Source organism: Lipotes vexillifer, unplaced genomic scaffold, assembly GCF_000442215.2.
Source record: "Lipotes vexillifer unplaced genomic scaffold, Lipotes_vexillifer_v1.1 scaffold559, whole genome shotgun sequence".
Taxonomy (NCBI): Eukaryota; Metazoa; Chordata; class Mammalia; order Artiodactyla; family Lipotidae; genus Lipotes; species Lipotes vexillifer.
The window spans coordinates 507,832-523,761 of record NW_006781351.1 but is presented as its reverse complement, the minus strand read 5'-3'; the positions used below and the strand labels follow the sequence as shown (position 1 = coordinate 523,761).

General features: G+C 38.2%; 1 protein-coding gene and 1 pseudogene across 1 annotated transcript in view; one reads left to right on the top strand and one right to left on the bottom strand.

Moving 5' to 3' along the window:
- The window catches only part of PDE3A (phosphodiesterase 3A), a 311,664-nt gene that overhangs the window by 22,816 nt on the left and 272,918 nt on the right, over positions 1 to 15,930 (top strand).
- LOC103074497 (serine-threonine kinase receptor-associated protein pseudogene) overlaps positions 12,958 to 15,930 on the bottom strand; it is a 33,824-nt pseudogene continuing 30,851 nt past the window's right edge.

Sequence of the window (15,930 nt, the reverse complement as noted above, 5' to 3'; positions counted from 1 at the left end):
CCTTGAACGGCAGACTATTTTCATAATTTTTTTCCCATAAAGTTATGCTTCATTATTTATTTTCTATAGTTTATGAGTTCATGCTTGTAACTTACAGGGAAATCATAAAAAATGGGGCAGAGAGTAGCTAGAACATTGAATGTTCTAAAAGGATATCTCTTCATTAGAGATGGTATGAATTACTTTTTCATGAGTTGGAATAAATAATAAACCTCTTTGTGCCACTTTGGGCAATAAATGAAGGTTTACTTTATTTAACATTGGAATGAAATGGACCGCTAAAGAGTTGCACCTGAAATATTTTTACCTAATTTAGTTAAATATTGATTTGTGTAATATATGAGCTCTCAGAAAAGCACTTTGATTGTGTAGAACTCTACATATTCCTCCAGAAGTGCCGAATTCTATAATTATAATCTTCGTGGAAGAAATACTTGTAAATGTAAATATATCAGAACTTGAGTCAGTTGTTCTGCTTACTCTGGGTTTCCAAAGTTTTAAATAGAGTATTGCATTGGTTATCAACGGGGGCTAATTTTGCCCTGCGGGGACATTTGGCCAAATCTGAAGGTATTTTTAGTTTTCAGGACTTTGAGGAGGGTGGTGCTGCCAAGGTGCACGTAGTAGGCAGTCCAGGAATGTTGTTAAACATCCTACAGTACACAGGACAGTCCCCCAAACAAAGAATTATCTAACCCAAAATGTCAATAGTGCCCAGATTGAGAAAAACTTTAGAGTATTGTGCATTTATTTTTTATTAATACTCCATATGGACAGGTGGATGAAGTAAATGAAAGTTGAATTTTAATTTTTTTTATTCTAAGTGTGAAAATAGCCAGATAGCAAGATCTATTGATGGAGGGATTCAAGTACAGTACAGTGATTAAGATGCAGGACTTGTTGTCATATTTGTGTTCCAATATTTACTTCAGCCACTTATTAGCTGTCTGACCTTAAATATTTATAAGCAATCGTAAAATGATGAATCCTTCTGAGACTGAATATATTCATTTGTAAAATATGGATAATAAAATCTACCTTACAGGCTTGGTCTGGTAAATGAAATGCTATTTGTGACCTGGAAGATATGACACATTTAATAAATGGTAGCCACTGTTATGTTTAGAAAGTAATTTGGGATTGGTAGTGTAGTATTTATATGGTTTTATAGGGAATGAGATAGTAGAGATATTATCAATAGAGATGATTTTTGGGGAATGAATCATAAGGATTTCTCTTCAATTTAATGAAGCAATGTAGTCTTTAACTATATGAATCCCTGTCTGTATATCTTTAACTCTGTGTATCTGAAGAACTAGAAAAGAATATTTGACAACCTGAAAGATCTATAATAATGCAATCTTCAAGACAAGAAACAAACATTTAAAAATGCCGAATTAATAACACAAATTACCAGTGGGATTTATTAAAAAGAAAAAAGGATCTTTTCTCTTTTTTAAAAACAATTACATTCTTCTATTAAATAGTTTATTCAAAAAGCCTATAGTCTTTTTGTAATTAAGAAAGCAAGCATTGCAAACATTATAACAAAGCCCTCAGAGTTTCCCAATATAAACGTTGAAAAATATACTTGTTAAAACATACCTCTTCTAATTTACAGAGTTTCCCATTTTGCTAATTTATCTCTGTTAGTTGGTTTTCCCCTGTAGTCACCTTTCTAAAAGTGGTGAAGCTGTAGGACCCATTAAAATTTTACTGGCGTTGATAAAGCTGGTCATATTGATGCCTTTATCTTCTGTTTTGGCATGTGGTGCTCTGTCAGTGAAGCCAGTGAAATTTGGTCTGGGCGGTGAGTAAAAAAGAGGACAGGAGAATTTATAACTTGAATCTCTGAAGCCAGGATGCTTTCCTTTCCTGATGTTCTTCAGCAGTTTATTGAGGTCTTGAATAAAATACATAGGAAGCGTATTTATTAAATTTCTAGTTGTCTGAAACTGGAAGGTATAGATCATAGTTTGGGTGATTGGATATAAATTTCAAGCTGTGCTAGATTTAGACAGTGGGGAAAAATAAGAATATTAAATTTAACAGGAGAAATTATAAGTTCCTATAAATTTGGTTTCAGAAATAATTATATAATTTTGTGATGAGGGAGTTTAGGCCATCATCTAATTCCTGTTTAAATAAAGAATAAATACTAAGGGTTGAGTGCCTCTAAGTTCAGTGAGTTGTCTGCCTCTTAGGAGCTGTCTTGTGAGATGTGGTTTTGGTAGCATAATTTCCAGAATTCTCCTCCTGCATTTGTAGCATTTTGACCAGTTCTGCTTGCTGTAGCTTAAAAGGAATATTGACTACTATAAAGTGGTCAGAAAGCCTAGAATTATTCAAATCCCTGCTGGCTTTGGGTAAATTATAATGCTGAATCTCTAAAGTTTAGGTTTTGTTATATAAAAATAATGTAAAAAGAAACTACCCCGTAGAGGTGTTTTAGGAATTGACTGAGAGATAATTGCGTACTGGGTATTTATTTTAAAGATGGCCTGTAAACTGTACTCATTAATTCAAAATGATTAAAATAGGCAATTCAGTGAAAAGGAGAATCAGCCCATTTTCTTAAATGCCAACAAAGCTAATTTTAACACTTCTGGAAAAGATGAGGTTTCAAATGAATGCCAGTGAAGGAGTGTTGTTCACAAGCGTATTGATTAAGTATGGGGACAAGTAGAGGATTTGGTGAATACTTACTGAACTTTAATCAAATCTTTAATTCATTCTATAGAAACGTACTGATATCCATTTGTCTGCGAGAATGCCCATTTTGTCAGGAGTGCCAGCCATTTCTATCCAATTCTAACAACTTTTTTTTTTTTTTGACCAGAGCAGAAACTCTGACGTCTCTTTCTTTTTCTTTTCTTTTTCTTTTTTTTCTTTTTGTGGTACATGGGCCTCTCACTGTTGTGGTCGCTCCCGTTGCGGAGCACAGGCTCCGGACGCGCAGGTTCAGCGGCCATGGCTCACGGGCCTCGCCGCTCCGCGGCATGTGGGATCTTCCCAGACCGGGACATGAACCCATGTCCGCTGCATCGGCAGGTGGACTCTCAACCACTGCGCCACCAGGGAAGCCCTGACGTCTCTTTCTAAATGAGTAATTACTAAGGCTAAACCAACTTAGAAGGAAGTAGGAAAATACCTGGTAGCCTATGGGTAAAGAAGGAGGGCGGGGAGCCTGGGAGGAGGAACTTAGTATTATTCTGGAGGAGCCCACTTGCAAAACCTTTACTGTTATTTCTCTTTTTTTTTTTTTTTTTTTTTTTTACCGTTAATGATACTATGGTAATAAAAATACCTTATCTTATTTTCTTAATTTAGACATCTCAGGTGCCTTACTCTGTGCCATCAGTTGATTAGTTTATGTCTACCTCCAAAACTTTTATTCTGATAATGCTGCCAATACTGTTTTGAAAATCTGTACTGAGTCTCTGAGTTCTAAAAAGCCTAATGTTTTTGTAAAAGAAGAAAGAGGGCCATCTAAATAACTGTACTTACTTTGTACTCTAGGTTTCTCTGCATTCCCTAAAATGACGTAGGCTGCTAAAAGCCTTTTCTTTTAGTGGTCTTCATTCCAAGTCTATGAGAGAACAATGATTCTTAAATGCATAAATTAAGGGAATGAAAGTAGACATGTGGACAAGTTTGTTTAGCATCAATGATTGGACATATTATTCTGGAACCCAAAGTTTTCTTTACTCATTCATTCTTAGAGCTCCAATATCTCTAAGAAGTTTCAGTGCTAGCTAAAAGAAGATTCTATTGTATTTTGAAAAATTTTGGTGACATAGACATCACATAAATTTACCATTTTAAACAATTTAAATTGTACAGTCAGTGGCATTAAGTACATTCACATTGTTGTGCAGCCATCAGCGCCATCCATCTCCAGACTTTTTTATCTTCCCAAACTGAAATTCTCTATGCATTAAATAATAACTCTTCCCCATTCCCATCTCTCCCTAGGCCCCGTGGTAACCACCATTTTTCTTTCTGTGTCTACGAATTTGACTACTCTAGGTACCTCATATAAGTGGAATCATAGAGTATTTGTGTGTGTGTGTGTATCTTTTTTTTTTTTTTTTTGGATTGGCCTATCCCACTGAGCCTATAGTCTTCAATATTCATCTAATGTTGTAGCATGTGTCAGAATTTCATTCTTTTTTAAGGCTAAATAATAGTTCATTTCATGTGTAGATAGCATTTTGCTTATCCATTGCTAGATAGCTGGACTGCTTCCACTTTTTGGCTATTATGAATAATGCTACTATGAACATGGGTGTACAAATAAGAAGATTTTTATGTTACTTAAAAAATGGTAGTGGGCGGGCTTCCCTGGTGGCGCAGTGGTTGAGAGTCCGCCTGCCGATGCAGGCGACACGGGTTCGTGCCCCGGTCCGGGAAGATCCCACCTACCGCGGAGCGGCTGGGCCCGTGAGCCATGACTGCTGAGCCTGCGCGTCCGGAGCCTGTGCTCCGCAGCGGGAGGGGCCACGACAGTGAGAGGCCCGCGTACCGCAAAAAAAAAAAAAATGGTAGTAACATAAACATTTTATGTAAAACCATCAAGCTGACAAAGGAGCTACAGCAAATGTGGGTGACCTAACTGCATTTATTTAACGAGGACACTTTTCCCAAACTGATCCTAATCAGTCATCTCCTCATGGAACGATGAAAGATTATAGGAAGAGAATAAAATGCATACATGAGACAGTTTTAGCACAGTAATTAGAACCTGTAAACTTGGGCTTAAAATTGAAATTTTATTGCTTGGATGGTCATTACATATAGGATTCAGACTATTTTAATAGTTGATTCAAAAAAGCTGCAAAATACTATGATTTTAGTTGTTTTCTACTAGAGAAGCAAAGAAACCTCTCTTAATAAATACAACTATGGACAGAAATAGCACATTTGTTTCAAGAGCATTCAGTGCTTTGCTTTTCTCTATTGTTTTCCAACAGGAGGAGATAAATTAAAATTTTCATCTATAAAACCAGTATACCAGTATTCTGAGTTCATAACTGTTGTAAAGATGGCTTCACCATATTTGGCAAACCTTTTACAAATATTCTTTGAAGGCTGCTTTAAACACTCAATGGTGTTTAATTTTCAGTCTTGTCATTCCAAATGAGGCAGAATTTTTGTTTAACAGTGATTGAATTGGACAAAGGGAAGAGCACATTCATTGTCTAGTTTAAAAGCTTTGTCAGCATCCTCCGCTTGCATTGTCTGGAGTCCCATCATGTTCACTTCTGCTTTGAGACATTCATCAATAGATACTTTGAACACTGATCCTTTCTCTGTCCCAAACACAAGTGAAATCAAGAGCAAGCTTGTAGGTATCATTTTACCTTCTGGAGAACTGTTTCTGTGTTCTGTCATGTGTCTGCCTGAACTTCGTTTTTAGAATAAGGAGTTGGTACCTGGAACCAGGGAGATACTGGAGAGTGTCTCCTGCTATCTGAAGGAGAGGGACAGCCAGATGCTAATGAATGTGGAGGATGGTCGCTGAGTTCCGGTATAAAAGCTCATTGACTCCTTAAAATTGTTAATATCTTAATCCCCATTTTTGTTTCTTTTACTGGTTTGCTGTCTTCCCTATTGTTAATTTCCCCCCAATATGCTAAGCTATTTTCAGATATCACAACTCATTCTCATTACAGCATTAGAGATACCTATCATTGTTCCTGTCTGAAGCTCATGGAGGTTAAGTAACTTACCCAAGATTTTACCGTTTATCCAATGCAGAGCCTGGATCTGAGTCCAGTTCTGTCTGGCTCTGAAGGCTTCCTGTTTCCATTGCACTAGACAGCAAAGGCATCACCGGAATTTCCAGGGTATAACTTTCTTCAAAGTGATAATCATTATGTCAAGCCCTTCCCTTCCTTTTCTACTCTTGCTGTCCTAGTTTATGGGCACAACATACTTGAATGGACTATTGTGGAAGCTTCTGAACTGATCTTCCCGCCCCCTTGCTTTCTGAATATTAATTCATCCCTTGCACTGCTGCACTGTTGCCCTGTATCTTCCCCATGGTCAACTCTACTCACGACAGTAGTTTTGTCGAATGCTAATGTAAAAATCACATCAATCCTTTGATAAAAAGCAGTTTGTAATTCTTAGTTGCCTTTCAAATAAAGTGGACACTTCTAAATTTGGCATTCATGACCCTCACTCATCTGCCCTTGCTACCCTTCAGCCTTTTCAAACTGCTTGCTTCCTTTGTCACATCAATTTTCTAGCTTATTTGAATTGCCTACAGTGTGATCTTGCATCCTCTCACTACCCCTCCCGCCCTGCCACCTTCTCTCTCCCTCTCTCTCCTTCTCTTCCCATAGGTATATAGATTTCTATTTTTTCTTTTTTCTTTTTTTTTTTTGTGGTACGCGGGCCTCTCACTGTTGTGGCCTTTCCCGTCGCGGAGCATAGGCTCCGGACGCGCAGGCTCAGCGGCCATGGCTCACGGGCCCAGCCGCTCCGCGGCATGTGGGATCTTCCCAGACCGGGGCACGAACCTGTGTCCCCTGCATCGGCAGGCGGACTCTCAACAACTGCGCCACCAGGGAAGCCCTATTTTTTCTTTTTTCTTTAGAGACATCAATGGTTTAATGGATAGGGGGAATCTCTATTTTTTGATCCTATTCCTGTTATCACATTATGCCCATCTCTCTAACCTGATCTTCAATCAATGTAAATGAAAAATTTACCCATCTTCTACCTGCTTCCTGATGCATTTTCTGATGATCCCAGTTGAAAGTTCTTTCTCCTTCCTGAGTCTCCATAGCACTGTACCAATTACTTTCTAATGGCACTTATATTTTCCACCTTGGATTGTAAATATTTTTATAAGTGAGATTGAGGTCCTTGGCATGGGGTGGGGTGTCGGTGTGTAATTGAGCCCGCTTGTCCTGTGTGCCACAGTGTTTATCGTAGAGCCATGGAGAGGGTCAACAAATGAGAGAGTATCATAAGTTACATGTAGGCAGTGCTTGGAAATTTAGAGAAGTGTACATTTTCCTTATTAAATTTGACAACAGTAGGGTGGAATTTGGTGGTTATCTGCATCTTATGGATGGCATTTGGACGTTTACAGAGATAGGCTCAGGAAGTGTCTATGGAGCTTTGCGTCAGACTACTCTTGGGAGCGTGGCAAGAGGGGATTCTGAGTTAAGCAGTTTGGAGCTAAAAGGACCTCCAGGGCAACTGAATTCAGGGTTTCTGGACCCTGTTTGTGCTTTGGACTCACCTTCAGGAAATTAAAGATAAGTTATTTACCAAGCAAGCCCCATCTCCAAAGATTCTGATCTGATGGTCAGAGTTGGTACCCTGACATTGGTATTTTTATTTTTAAGTGTGATGATTTTGAAAAATATTTCATCATTCCAAATTTATGGAAGAAATTTATGATAGAGATTAATAATTTCTTTTATGAACACATTAAATATTTTTGACCCAATCATTCATAGTTGGCCTGTTTTTCTTTTTATAAAATGGACATTCCATTTTCCCTTTATTTCTACAGTATTATCAAAAATTAAGTATTTTCTTTTTTTATTGAAGTATAGTTGATTTACGATATTGTGTTAGTTTCAGGTGTGCAGCAAAGTGATTCAGTTATGTAGATGTATATATATTTTTTATGATTAAATTCTATTGTAGCTTATTACAAGATATTAAATATAGTTCCCTGTGCTATACAGTAAATCCTGTTGCTTATCTATTTTTTTTTTTTTTTTTTTTTTTTTTTTTTGCGGTATGCGGGCCTCTCACTGTTGTGGCCTCTCCTGTTGCGGAGCACAGGCTCCGGATGCGCAGGCTCAGAGGCCATGGCTCACGGGCCCAGCCGCTCCGCGGCAGGTGGGATCTTCCCGGACCGGGGCTCGACCCCGTGTTCCCTGCATTGGCCGGCGGACTCTCAACCACTGCACCACCAGGGAAGCCCTGCTTAACTATTTTATGTATAGTAGTTTGTATCTGTTAATCCCACATTCCTAATTTGTCTCTCCCTTCCTTTCCCCTTTGATAACCGTAAGTTTGTTTTCTATGTCTGTCTATTTCTGTTTTGTATATAGATTCATTTGTATTATTTTTTAGATTCCACATGTAAATCATATCACATAGTATTTGTCTTTGACTTACTTCACTAAGTATAATATTCTCTAGGTCCATCCATGTTGCTGCAAATGGCATTATTTCTTCTTTTTATGGTTGAATAATATTCCACTGTATTTCTATAACACATCTTCTTAAACCAGTTGTCTGTGATGGGCGCTTGGGTTATTTCCATGTCTTGGCTATTGTAAATAGTGCTGCTGTGAACATTGGGGTGCATGTATCTTTTCGAATTAGAGATTTTGTTTTTTCTGGATATAAAAATTAAGTATTTTCTGATGCTGACTTGAAAAATAGGTCTGTGTCCTAGTTGTAAGAGAATAACTCTTCAGAGGCACAGATTTACGTTGATATGATCCTAACTCTGAGCTATCAGAGTGAAGCACTTTATAATGTGACACTCTGGGTCAGCACATTTTTTGGGAAATACAAGCTTTAAATATTATATTTAAAACTCCAAAAAGGAAAAACGTTTTATATATTAATGCAAATTATTTGTTGAAAGAAAGTTATATAGGAATAGAGAGATAACATGTAACTCCTACCCATTGTAGAGTAATGGCTTATTTTTCTCTCTTCTTAAGGAATGCCATCACATGGACTTTTACTGTTGCTGTAATGTGGGAACCAAATTTATTTATTTCATTTTCTTAGCATGTGGGTGTGTACATAGCACGCACTGACTTTAATTAAAATTTTTCTTGCAAGCTCAGGGTCTTCATTATCAACTTGAATTATTTTAAAATGCAGCAGTACAATAACATTCTCAGAGACCATTAAAATGTTTATAGAGATATTTTCTTGATGGTGAATGGCTTAACCTGCCATGCTTCCATATTGTTATGGGAGCCTCTTTAAACTTTTATTCCCTCCCTGATAGTTAGCTATCCTAAGTGTTTAGCAGATATCTTTGATTCTGCTGCAAGGAAGAATTGTAAGTTTGCAGGGAGAGCACTTAACCACGCTTGTTAACTTTGATGGCCTTATTTATTCACAATTGTAGTCAGTGAGCTCTAGATGGAGGCCTGAGGGTGAACAGACATCTTTCCCATGTAGGACAGAGTTTAGGATCTGTGACCACAGTTGTACTTACCATTCAGGGGCCTTTTCTCCATTACAGCTGGATTTACAACTGTGTTATGAGTGGAAGAGTTTGTTGGAGTTGTTTCCTTAAGGAAATGAAGACACAACATCAGAATGCTCAAAATGATAATTCTGTGATAAAGAAGGAAATTAGAAGTATGACAACCTAAATTTTGTCCTTTTTTATACGACAAAAAAATATCACTTGTCATTTTTATTTCAGGGCTATTTCAAATCTGAGCTTTAAATAACAACAAAAAAAGTGAGGACTATCAATTCTAATAATTTTTTATTTACATTTTTTGGGATAATCAGAAATTTAATCTCAATTATATAAATATGTAACTGCTTTTAGATATATCTGTTTCAAGAGAGAGACCAGATACATGGTAGGCACTCTAATTTTTATTTTCATTTTCTAACTCTGAAATTTAATAATTTAGTCAAAGTTCAATATTTAGCTTTCTCCTTGAACTCCCTAATGAATTATTTCCTTTCAAAGGCTTTTCCTGGAATTTCTCCGTTTTTGGCAGGTAAGTTTGCATATCTAACATGACATCATTTGGCTGGATTCCTGCAAAAGAATAATTTAAGAGACAGAAAAATGTAGGGTGGCTGAGCATTCTAGTGGTAGAATTTTGGGAGAAACTAAACTAGAGAAATCGTATGCCATATTAATAGGAATACGTGTTATTTTCTTAAACTCCAGTGATAATTTAATAACATTTTTTGTTTCTTTTAATAAGTTCATTAGGTTTATTACTTTGTTTCAGAGGGGAAATATTTTCTCCCCCACTTTTACTGAGTTACCTTTTGGCAAAAGTGACTTAATTATAATTTTGGAGCTTCATCCTGCTTAAAACTAATTGGGTCTGGGACTTAATAAAATCACACTTAGGTAGGAAGCCATATAATTGTACGTACAGAACAGGAATGAGACAACTTGGGTGATCTCCAAGTTAAAAATATAATACTGTAGGTTCCTTGAGGTAGGAACCACATCTCTTAATTTTTTCTTTATCCTGAATTGGACCTAATAAAGTACTACATACGTGATAGACACTCATTACATAGTTTTTATTGATTTATTGGTTACAAAATAAATGTACTGAAATGTACTGTTTGTCTTATGGAGAAATACTAATTTGGCTTGACTAGTATTTCTTTAATGGAAATCGCCATGCTTAAAGGTTTAACTCTTTGACCTGTCAACCTCAGATCACCTTATTTGTGTATATCTAAATTATTTTCCTTAAGAGGCATTGTTCATATGCCTTGAGCTGTTGGCTACCTGCCAAGTACCATTGCTCATCCACATCCGTGCAGCCTATACATTTTTTTGCAGGGGTGGGTGGGTGTTGGGAACTAGCACATACATCCTTTCTGAAGAATATGTATTTGTCTACTGGTTAATGCCTGACGAAGAATTGCTAATGGGCTCCTACTCCTTGCTGATTCACAGACAAAGTTTTCTGCTGTCTTCCTTCATCTCTTTCCTCAACACTTCTTATTCTGACAAACTTGTATTCAGAGGATGAATATACAGTTAGGTTTTCTGTGTAAAGCTTTGAATTTGGAGCGAAGGAGAGAGAAGTGATAGAGGAAATGGGAGAGGAGAAATAGGAAGTGTGATCCGGGCTCCTTAAACCACGACTTCTTATTAATCCTTCCTTGTTTCTGCAGGAATTTTCTCTCCATCTTTGTTACATCATTTTTTGTCGATTCTCTCGTGGGAGGGTCTACTTCTGGCGTTGTTCAGGCCTCGCTCGCTCTCTCTGTGTACGCTGTGGTCGGTGTCCACGCCGTTTCCTGGGAGCCCGCCAGCTTCCTTCCCACCTTTATCCTCTGCCAGCCCTCAGGATGACCTGATTTCTAGCCTGCACTTCCTAAAAGCCTGTTCATCCTTCATGCCCTATTTCCAGACCCACCTCTTTCCCAAAACCTCCTGAACCTATGCAGCTCATTCTCATTTACTGGAACTCGCCTTCCTAGCCCCTCACACTTTAGCATTTCCTTGCTCTGTTGTGTGCTCTTATTTCCCTGACCACGTCAGAGACATCCTGTCTTAAGTTTTAGAAAGGCAATAGAGGCAGGAGATAGGATTAGTTTGTATTTTTTTTTTTTTTTGCGGTACGCGGGCCTCTCACTGTTGTGGCCTCTCCCGTTGCGGAGCACAGGCTCCGATCGCGCAGGCTCAGCGGCCATGGCTCACGGGCCTAGCCGCTCTGTGGCATGTGGGATCTTTCCGGACCAGGGCACGAATCCGTGTTCCCTGCATCGGCAGGCGGACTATCAACCACTGCGCCACCATGGAAGCCCTAGTTTGTATTCTTAATCTGCAAAGGTAGTAGGTAGTCTTAGTCTATAAATGTAGTAGCTCTAAATCTAGCAAGATGAGGTCTGTTATCATGTCCTGTACCTGGTTGCCAAGGTTCCCAGGTAAAGAAAGGGGTTGGCAGTGTTATTGGGCCTGATTCATTAGATTGCATACATGGAGGAAGATATTCCTGCACTCCTCCGTTCCTTACAACTCAAAGACTCTGTTGCTCGGAATTAAGTTTTTAACTGCTTTTGGAGTACTTAAGTTTAGAGTTTTAGTTTTTGTAAAATTACAGTTGTTTAAAAATTGCTTCCATGTGATTTCCATGCGTGTAGCATTATATCTGTATTCTTAGTAACTATTCAATACATGAAGGAAAGCAAGTAGTAAATATAAAAAATATTTTAATTTTTTGTGGAATTTCGGTGTTTCTGACTCCTCTGGTACCGAAGTACCGTAAAATGTATTTTCTTACGAGTAAAACTTGATTAGAAAAATCACATGTATAACTTAATACTTTAAAAATCTATAAAACAGTAGGGATGACATTTAAAAAATTAAACATGTGTATCTGTCTCCCTTTATAAAATACTGGTATAGCACCTATATACCTTAAGTGAAAACTGATATTATAGTTAAAAAATTGATATTCTTAATGATGTTGTATTACCGTGGTATTTACACTGTTGTTTGGCTTTATAGATGTGAGAAAACTCTCATTATTAATAATAATTATTAATTATTTCCACATTTTTCTTTGAAAAATTGGCTCAAGCTGATTTTAATTTGCAGATAGCTTTTGTTAGAGTTGCTTTTCATGAGGGTCATTTTTCTTATTTCAAAAATTAAATGGATTTATAAATAACTATTTTAAAGTAGCATCTGTTCTTATTTTTCTCTTATTTAGAATTTTCTTCTGAAATATGCCTTTTGTTTTGTTTTGTTTTAGAGGGATTTTATTTAGACAACTAGAAACAATTAGGTGTTCAGAAGCAGTGTACAATGAAAGAGAAATCAAACCAGTTACTTTATCATGTATTCCCCTCTTTATAACTAAAGCAAAAAAAAAAAGGCTTTCTGCTTTAAGGGAAAAGTCAGAAAAATAGGCCAATATATCTTCCCTCTTCGTAATAACATAAACAGCTACAAGAAATCTACCTGTAATAAGAGGAATTGGATGTTGGTTTGCATATATTCATGAAAAAGACAACAGACTATCGTACTACTAGAGTATCACTCCATCTGCCTTCAGCGGATACTCTTGTGTTTTCACTTACAGGTATCACCAAGTTGGTTAGTTCCAGCACTGGAGCTAATTCATATTCCTCATTATTTACTGCTCATGTTTGCCTTAAGCAGAGAGTAACTCTGGAGGCTGATGCTTTTCTCTGTTTGTTTTAGTCCATAAGTTGTGTACATCTGCCTGATGCTCAGGGCTTAACTTCAGGAGTTGAACTATAGGTGGAATCTGAATTCTCTGAAGCAATTTCTTCTAGCTCCTCTTCCGCTGTCTCTGGAAAACTGATCTTCGGCTTTGCCAGCTCACCACTATCTTCCTCAGGAAGCACACATTTCCAAAGGCCGTATGTTTTTCCTGCCACCGTCTGCCATAGTCTCAGTGTTCCATCCTCAGAACCACTAGCATAGAGTTCTCCATCAGGACTAAACCTCACACAGTGAATGGGACCTAAGTGTCCTTTGTAGGATCCTAATTCTTCTCCACTATTATAATCATACTTATAAAGTTTAAAATCTTCACCCCCTGCAACAAGAAATTCTTTCTCAGGACGAAGAGATGCAGAATTGATGGTTGCAGGAGCTTCAAAAGACTTAATTGGGTCCAAACTTACTGCACTATGAAAAGCAATAGATCAATCCATAAGTTATTACCAATATCTCTCCCTCAGGAATATATTCCATACTGCTAACAGACATATTAAAATTCAGAGATTTCACTTCTGTCATAGGAGCGTGATCCCAAAGGCGAACAGTTTTATCATCAGCTGAAAGGATCTGTTTATCCTAGCTGCACCATAGAGCCTTTTTAATACCAGAGGTATGACCACTGATTTCCTTAGGTTCTGCCTCAGGTTTGTTCAAGTCATATATGTGTAACACTTTATCCTGTCCCCGGTTAACAGGTAATTACTATTCTGCGTAAAATCCACAGTCTTGAGGATGTGTTTATGAGCCAGGGTCATCCATTCATCTCCTGAGACAGCATTCCACACTTTGGCTGTGAAATCTGCAGCTGCTGTAGCTGCTTTGGTGGCATCCTTATTTAATGTTGCACCCCAAACAGCACCCTTATGACCCAAAAATGTTCCAGTCTCCCTGGAGTAGCATAGGTTTACCATCTTTGCAAGCGCTGATCAGGAAATAGCCGTAAGGCGTGATGCCACGGAAGGCCAGATCCATCACGGGCCGCGTGTGGCGGGAGCAGGTGAGCGGCGTCTGCCTCATTGCCTTGGCGGCTGCGAGCCGTGCGATCCGGCTGGGGGGGAGCAGAGGGTCGTCTGGTCTTTTCTCTCCTCCGTGGCACCGCCTCCGCCTCCTCAAGGCCCCCGCCCTGGCTCTGGGGTTGGGCCGGGAAAGGGAAAAGGCCAATCTGGTGGCCCCGAGGTCAGAAAGGGGTTAGGGACGGGTCAGGGAGTCTGCGACAAAAACCTACCGACGGACGACCGACCGCCGTCGAGGGAGGGAAAGGGAGGGAGGGAAGAGAGTAAGGGAGGGGGAGAACCGCAGAACCCGTGGCCACGACCCACACCGTCCACACCGGTACCGGCCTGAAATATGCCATGTTTTTATTCTGTAAGCTATACAAATAAGTTTTAAAGGAAAATATGTAATCCTGAATGATTGTATAATTTATTACCATTCTTTTTCTTATCACAATATTAATTTCATTAAATACATTTCTCATTGTACATTTAGAAAAGAGTTTTCTAAATGCCACAAAATTTTAAAATCTGTGATAATGTTAGTTATGTGTACATATCTAATTTCTGCTGCATAATTTCTCAAAGTGGAGTGTTGAGTCCATTGAGAGTGAGGACTCTGGAAAGTTCTAAAAATGTGACATATATATTCCTTCCTTCTTCCTTCCTCCCTTCCCTCTCTCCCTTCTTCCTTGTCCCCTCTCCCTCCCCCACCCCTTCCTCCCTCCCTTTCTCCTTCTGGAAATGGAACATTTGTTTCTTATGAAATCCTATGTAAATCCAATGAGTGATAGATTAAAACCAACCGACCAGATCCAACCACTGAAGGACGTGGGGACCCAGAGCACCAGCCTTTATCTCATCATTTGAAGTCTAAATGGTTGTTAGGTTTATAAGTGAATTACCCAGCTTGAAGCCACAAGCAACATTCTACCTTGAATAATTTGTTCTTTTTTAAAATTGATTTACAGTGTTGTGTTAAGTTCTGCTTAATAGCAAAGTGATTCAATTATACATATAAATATATATACATTTAAAAAATATTCTTTTCCATTATGGTTTATCTCAGGATATTGAATATAGTTCCCTGTAGGACCTTGTTGTTTATCCATTCTATATGTAATAGTTTGCATCTGCTAACCCCAAACTCCCAGTCCATCCCTGCCCCCCCGGCAATCACAAGTCTATGTCTGTAAGTCTGTTTCTATTTCGTAGATAGGTTCATTTGTGTCATATTTTAGATTCTACTTAAAAGTGATATCATGTGGTATTTGTCTTTCTCTTTCGGACTTACTTCACTTAATATTGATAATCTCTAGGTCCATCCATGTTGCTGCAAATGGCAATATTCTATATATACAATGGAATATTACTCAGTAATATTCCATTGTGTATATGTGCCATATCATCTTTATCCATTCATCTGTCATAGACATTTAGGTGGTTTCCATGTCTTGGCTATTGTGAATAGTGCTGCAGTGAGCATTGGGGAGCATGTATCTTTTCGAATTATTGCTTTGTCTGGATATATGCCCAGGAGTGGGATTGCTGGATCATGTGGTAAATCTATTTTTAGTTTTTTGAGGAGCCTCCATACTGTTTTCCATAGTGGCTGTACCAATGTACATTCCCACCAACAGTGTAGGAGGGCTCCCTTTTCTCTACACCCGCTCCAGTCTGTTATTTGTAGGCTTTTTGATGATGGCCATTCTGACCGATGTGAGGTGGTACTTCATTGTAGTTTTTATTTTCATTTCTCTAATAATTAGCAATGTTAAGCATCTTTTCATGTGCCTATTGGCCATCTACATGTCGTCTTTTCAGAAATGTTTATTTAGGTCTTCTGCCCATCTTTCCAATTGGGTTGTTTGTTTCTTGTTGTTGAGTTGTATGAGCTGTTTGTATATTTTGGAAATTAAGCCCTCGTCGGTCATTTCATTTGCAAATATTTTCTCCCATTCTGTA